This window comes from Grampus griseus, assembly GCF_964374135.1.
Source record: "Grampus griseus genome assembly, chromosome: 6".
In the NCBI taxonomy this organism is placed as follows: Eukaryota; Metazoa; Chordata; class Mammalia; order Artiodactyla; family Delphinidae; genus Grampus; species Grampus griseus.
The window spans coordinates 70,278,122-70,285,580 of NC_139000.1; the positions used below are offsets into that span (position 1 = coordinate 70,278,122).

A 7,459-nucleotide genomic window follows, 5' to 3' on the forward strand; every position below is an offset into this window, starting at 1 on the left:
TCATGCCAATATAGGGGACACGGGTTCGAGCCCTGGTCTGAGAAAATCCCACACGCCACAGAGCAACTAAGCCCCTGCGCCTCAACTACTGAGCCTGTCCTCTACAGCCTGCGAGCCACAACTACTGAAGCCCACACGCCTAGACCCCATGTTCTGCAACAGGAGAAGCCACCTCAATGAGAAGCCCATGCACCACAATGAAGAGCAGCCACTGCTCGCCACAACTAGAGAAAGCCCACACACAGCAAAGAAGACCCAATGAAGGAAGGAAGGAAGGAAGGAAGGAAGGACCTACAGAAACTACACAGAAGAAAGAGAGGAATCAAAGCACAGCTATACAAAAAAACAACAAAACACAAAGGAAGACATCAAGAGAGGAAAAGGCAGGCAAAATAATTAAAAGACTAACAAAAAGGGGGGAGTGGGGGTTTAAAAACTGTGCAACATTGACAAAAGGACCAAGATAGTCAAGGCCCAGGAAGGGATAGCCCCAAGGACCTGGGGTGTCTCCTCTCCCGAGGCCAGGAGCAGCAGCAGGGTGGAAAATGGGGGTCCCCCTACCCCCTGCATGGCCCAGTCCATGGGCCTCTCTAGGTGGGGTGGTACCCCAAGGAAGAGGCCTCAGTAGTGTGTGCTTATCATGCAGCCTGGATGCCCCTACCACTCACTCCACTGCAGAAGGAGATAGAGTGACAGCAACTCAGGAGCATCCTCCCCATTGCTGAGGCTGTAACCCACTCGCTAAGAATGGCCAATTGCCACAGTGCCCTTGGTCTCACTCCAGCGTGCTCTGGATCTCCTTCAGGACCCTCTCATCACTAAGCAGAGCATGCTCCATCTCAGGCCAACCTCCTCTCCTCTCCATCACCTTGGCTGAGTTCCTGGCTCCACCCAAGGCCTTCTCAGGGCCCAATCCATTGCGGGGGCAGCTGTAGTTCTTTGCTTCTGCTGAATCCACCAGACACTGGGGCTCAACCAGCCACTTGGTGGAGAGAGAGGAGTGCTCAAATTTGGAGGGTGAGATCAGGTAGAAACCTTGGCCATATTTGGTCAAGATGCAGAAAGCAATGCTGCTGACATCCACTTAGCAGAAGTAGCTATAATGAACCTGGGGCTTGAGCAGGGGCAGTGAGACCACCTGGACATCACCCACGTTGGTGATGACAGCCAGGTGATGTTCCCTATAGTCCTCAGCTCGACAGCTGCGGAAGCAGGCCACAGTGACTCACTGCACCCGCAAGCCCTCTAGGGTGGTTAGCTTCAGCTTCAGCCTGGCACTGACCTTGGGCAGCGCGAAACACCTTGAACTGTTCTTCTGACCCAGCGAACAGCTGGTGGCTTCCCTGAACGTCCAGGCTCTTTGACAGGTCATGGGCCACTTCCAGGGACTTGAGAAGGGGCACACTGTGTCCGTCCAGCACCAGGATGCCCACCAGGCATCAGCTGGATCTCCTTGGCCTGCTCCGCTCACACCGGCTCATCCATTCTGTGCTCCTCGGGTGTCACGCACAAGGCAAAGGCAAAGACGGTACTACCATTGGTGCCAGCCACAGCAAGAGGCAGAGGCGAGAGTTGTCCCTCAGGTAGATGTCAGTGAAGTAGAGGGTCCGGACTAAGCCCGTGAAGGTGTCTGCTGCCGAGTGGGCCTCCATCTTGCACTGCACAGGCGCCAGCTCCATGTTCTGCATGTGGGTCTGCTCTGCCTGGTGCTCCCCTCCTGCACATCTCCTGGAGGGCCAGCGGGCCACTGCTACTTTTGGACACCCGGCTGCAAAGTGTCCAGTGGAAGGACTGGCACAGAGACGTCTTTAGGGACTTCACATGGGACAGTGGGCCCTCCAAGGCTAGCTGATCACTGAGGTGTGTGCACTTGACAAAGACCTGCTGCTACTGCCGGTGGTCTAAGAGGCTGAAGCCGTGGCTGGTGCCGAAGGCCACGAAGTGCCACTGGGAGTGCAGGGCCAAGAAGATGACCACAACCAGGGGCTGGCACTGCACCAATACGAAGGGCTGAAAGCCAGGCTCAAAGCGCACAGGCCCCGGGCAGGCACACAGGCGTTCCTGCCCCTTCCAGCGGTAGCCTTCCTGGTCCTGCAGCAGGTCAGCCTCCACCTGTTCCATGGAGTGCTCCACCTCCTCATCATTTAGCTCCAGCACCCTCACCTGCCCTGCCGTGGTGGCCACAACCAGGTAGCCACTGTATTTGCAGAGGAAAACCTTCTGGATGCCCAGCTGAGGATCGTCACTGTGGGGGTCGACGGAGCCTACCTTACAGAGCAGGGACCACTCATCCTCGCCCTGGGCAGTGTGGTTCTCACTGGGGTCTGTGTTGGTGAGGAACACCTGTACAGTGCTGAGTTTGTAGAGCAGCAGCAAGCACATGTCACAGGCATCCCAGAACCTCACCATGCTGTCCTCATGCCCCGTGAGTTATGGGCCACTCCACGGTGGAGAGGTGTGTGTTCTGCCAGCTGCCAGCAGTGATGATGTGCTCCCACAGCTTCAGGAGGATGTTGGAGACTTGGTGGGAGCAGGTGATGGCAGAGCAGTTCAGGGAGACCAGGTAGGGAGGCTAAATCTGCAGCCAACCGGCCGTCTGCAGGTCAGTCACCACCAGCTCCTCTTCAGCCAACACCACCTGAGTGTAGGGGTCATCAAAGGCAGCCGCACAGTCCATCTCAACGAGAAGAGTAAAGTCGACGACTCGGGAGAGGAAGTCAGAGGCTGTCTGCTGGCTGTTGTGGACCACCGAGATGCAGTGGCAGTCCCCATAGCCAGCCCACAGCATGCCACCCTTGAAGATGGTGAAGGGCAACCCCTGCTTGGTGGTCAGCCAGAAGATGTTGGTAATAGCTTTGCAAGGAAAAGGACCAAAAGGCACACAGCTGTGCAGGGGCTCTGGCTGCTGGGTATCACCGGACATGGGCCACTGGCAGTAGCTGCTGTCAGAATGGCAGCTATCAGATGACCATCCCACTGCCAGCAGATATTCTCCTGTTGCTGGCTGCTGAGGAAATGACAGAGCACGCGGCTGCCCTGCAGGTCCCAGATGACGATGAGCTCCCAGATGTAGCGAATCAGGATCTGGCTGGGGTGCCAAGGATGCTCCTGCAGAGCCTCCACCACCTCAAACACCCACCGGTGGAGGGCCTCCTCTGGAAACTATGTTCATAGCAGCACTATTTACAATAGCCAAGACATGGAAACAACCTAAATGTCCATCGACAGATGAATGGATAAAGAAGACGTGATATGTGTGTATATATGTATATATACACACAATGGAATATTACTCAACCATTAAAAAGAATGAAATAATGCCATCTGCAGCAACATGAATAGACCTAGAGATTATCATACTAAGTGAAGTAAGTCAGAAAAAGACAAATACCATATTATATCACTTATATGTGGAATCTAAAACAGGACACAAATGAACATATCTATGGAACAGAAAGAGACTCACAGACATAGAGAACAAACTTGTGGTTGCCAAGAGGGAGGGGGGATGTGGGAGGGAAGTATTGGGAGTTTGGGATTAGCAGATGCAAACTATTATATAAAGGATGGATAAACAACAAGGTCCTACTGTACAGCACAGGGAACTATATTCAATATCCTGTGATTAAACCAAATGGAAAAAAATATGAAAAAAATATATATGTATAATTGAGTCACAATGCTGTATAGCAGAAATTAACACAACATTGTAAATCAACTATACTTCAATAAAAAGTTTTTTAAAAAGAAAAAGAAGAGACTAGAAAATATCAAAGTATATCTCCCATAATACCAATAACTGTTATTTTATGACACTTGTTTCAGTTATGAGTATAGGTGCACACAAATGACATGGTGGGTTACAATGTTAACCATACTGATACTTGTTACTGTGAGTCACAGTATAAAATGGGTGTTTTTTTCATGGTATAAAATGTTTGAAAGCTACTGCTCTCTGGTACCTAACCTAGAGGGATGCCTAATACTCTATGAATGCTTAGTGAATTGAACAAACTGAGTAGTATGATACAATACATTTACTACAACTTCAAAGCTTCCACTTTAAAAGAATATAAAGTATAATGGCTATTGGAACAAAAGTAAATGGATTCTGGGCTATGTGAAGCTATAGGGGACAGGGTGGAGGAGGAGTAGAGAGGGATCCGAATACTTCCTGTTATATTTCAACAGACTTTCTCCCCAATAACTAAAATGTGTCTATATTTAAGGAAGATTAAATACAATTTTGGCTAAGTTCACTTTGGAAAGCTTTTCTTGTTCACTGAAATCACCTCACAATTATAAAGTTCTACATCTTTAAAATATCTGGTATAGGTAATTCCACCATGATTCACAAAAGGATCTTTCAGAGGAAAAAGCAAACAAACAAAAAAAACAAAACAAAAACAAAAAACCTAACAAGACAATGAACTCAATGGTAACAGTAAATCTTTTTCTGTCAGTAATTAACATTAAATGAAAAAATATTAAACTCTTTAGTCAAAAGACAAAGAGTGGCTGAAAGAATTAAAAAAACAAGACTCAACTATATGCTGTCTAAAAAGGACACACATGGGCTGCCCTGGTGGCGCAGTGGTTGAGAATCTGCCTGCCAATGCAGGGGACACGGGTTCGAGCCCTGGTCCGGGAAGATCCCACATGCTGCAGAGCAACTAGGCCCGTGGGCCACAACTACTGAGCCTGCGCGTCTGGAGCCTGTGCTCCGCAACAAGAGAGGCCGCGATAGTGAGAGGCTCGCGCACTGCAATGAAGAGTGGCCCCCTCTTGCCGCAACTGAAGAAAGCCCTCGCACAGAAACGAAGATCCAACACAGCCAAAAATAAATAAATAAAATAAAATAAAATAAAATAAAAAATAAAAAGGACACACAGGTTGAAAGTGAAGGGATGGAAAAAGATATTCCACGGAAATAGTAACCAAAATAGAGCAGGGTTGGCTATACTTATATCACACAAAATAGATTATAAGTTAAAAATTGTCATAAGAAACAGAAGGACGTTATACTGATAAAAGTGCCAATCTACCAACAAGATATAAGAATTATATATATTACACACATCAGAGCACCTAAATATATAAAGCAAACATTGATAGTTTGAAGGGAGAAATAAACAATATAAGACAAGACAATAATGGTAAGAGACTCCACTCTCAGTAATGGATAGAACATCCAGACAGAAGATCAAAAAGGAAACAGAGGACTTGAACAAAACTATAGACTAAATGGACCTAACAGACATACAGAGTAAGTCCCTTACATACAAACCTTCGAGTTGTGAACTTTCGAAGATGGGAACGTGTGTTCGCATGTCCAATCACGTAAATTAGTTCACTTGTCTGGCGTACATTGTCACGTGCACGCATCCTCTACAAGTAGTTGTGCTTCTGTGTACTTTACGGTACAGTACTGTACAGAGTACAGTAGTATAGTATCTTTATTTCAGCTAGATCTGCAAGAGGACGACTTTATTGAACTCCTTGCTGTGCAACATGAGGAGATTACTAATGAAGACCTGATGGAACTAGAGGCCCAGAGAAAGGACGAAGAGAGACAAGAGAAAGAAGAAGTAACTGAAGAACCGAAGAGATTCACGATGCAGGAAACGGCAAGGGGATTTTCTTTATTTGAGGAGGCACTGTTAGTTTTTGAGGCATAGGACCGGAACATAGAACAGTACACGAAGGTTGCAGCAGCCATTCAGAATGCAATCCAGTGCTACCATGTCATCTATGATGAGAAAAAAAGAGCTACCACCCAGACATCACTGGTTCATTTTTTCAAGAGGGTAGACAGAATTAATTCCAGCAAGGAACAAGAACCTGTGCCATCGTCAGGTGTGAGTGAAAACTGCAGCTTGCCCTCTGTCTCCTATTGTTGTTGATTCTTCAGCTCTACCATCTCCCACCTCCTCTCCCTCCTCCAGTCAGTAACTCTTCTTGCCTGTTCACTCAACGCCAGCCCCTGTATGCCAGCTGTTGTACTGTACACTGTACTTTTCAAGGTACTGTACTGTAAGATTAAAAATGTCTTCATAACTTTTTGTTTATGCATTATATGTGTGAAAAGTATTATAAACCTATTACAGTACAGTACTATATAGCTGATTGTATTAGTTGGGTGCCTAGGCTAACTTTGTTGGACTTACAAACAAATTGCACTTACGAATGTGCTCTCAGAACAGAACTCGTTTGTATGTAGGGGACTTACTGTATAGAACATTCCACCCAACAGCAGCAGAACACATTCTTCTCAAGTGCACATGGAACATTCTCCAGGATAGCTCACATTTAGGTTACAAAACAAGTCTTAACAAATTTAAGAAGATTGGAATTATACCAAATATCTTTTCTGACCACAATGGAATGAAACTAGCAGTCAATAGTAGACAAAAAACTGGAAAAATTAACAAATGTGGAAATTAAACAACAATAATCTTGAACAACAATTGGATTTAAAAGGAAATTTGAAAATACCTTGAGATAAACAAAAACACAACATATCAAAACATATGAGATTCAACAAAAGCAGTACTAAGAGGGAAGTTTATTGTCATAAATGCTTCATTAAAAAAGAAAAAAAATCTCAAACAACCTAACTTTACACTCCAAGAAGCTAGAAAAAGAATAAATTAAGCCTACAGTTATAAAAAAGATGGGAATAAGAAAGATCAGAACATAAGTAAGTGAAATAGAAAATCAAGTGAAAAAAACCAATGAAACTAAGAGCTGATATTTTGAAAAGATAAATAAAATTGACAAACTCTTAGAAAGACTAAGAAAAAAAGAGGTGACAAAATAAAATGAAAGAGAAGACATTAAAAACGATGCCACAGAAATTAAAAAGATCATAAGTGACCAGTATGAACAATTATACACCAACGAACTGGATAATCTAGAAATAATGGATAAATTCCTAGAAACATACAACCTACCAAGACCTAATCATAAAGAAAAACAAAGTCTAGGGAGTTCCCTGGTGGCCTAGTGGTTAGGATTCTGGGCTTTCACTGCTGTGGCCTGGGATCAGTCCCTGGTCAGGGAACTGAGATCCCACAGCCTGCATGGCACAGCCAAAAAAAAAAAAAGTCTCAACAGACCTATAACTTGTATGAAGGTTGAATCAATAATCAAAAATCTCCCAAGGAAGAAAAGCGCAGGACCAGATGGCTTCACTAATGAATTCTACCAAACACTTTAAAAGAATTAATGCCAATCTGTCTCAAGCTCTTCCAAAAACTTGAAGAGAAGTATACACTTCCAAATTCATTTATGAAGTCAGCATTATCCTGATACCAAAGCCAGAAAAAGACACTACAAGAAAAGAAAACTACAGGCCAATATCCCAGATGAATACAAATGCAAAAAAAACCAAAAAACAAAATACTAGCAAACCAAATTCAACAGCTTTTTTTAAAAGGACTGTAGATCATGACCAAGT

The 7,459-nt window shown here is 45.0% G+C and overlaps 1 pseudogene across 1 annotated transcript; it reads right to left on the reverse strand.

The window, feature by feature from the left end:
* Positions 1–775: 775 nt before the first annotated feature.
* Positions 776–5,330, reverse strand: LOC309824160 (LLGL scribble cell polarity complex component 2-like; annotated as a pseudogene). Its single transcript has 2 exons — positions 5,280–5,330; positions 776–3,162 (listed from the first exon to the last, which is right to left on the reverse strand). The product of its transcript is annotated as an LLGL scribble cell polarity complex component 2-like (transcript).
* Between the last annotated feature and the right edge of the window lie 2,129 nt (positions 5,331–7,459).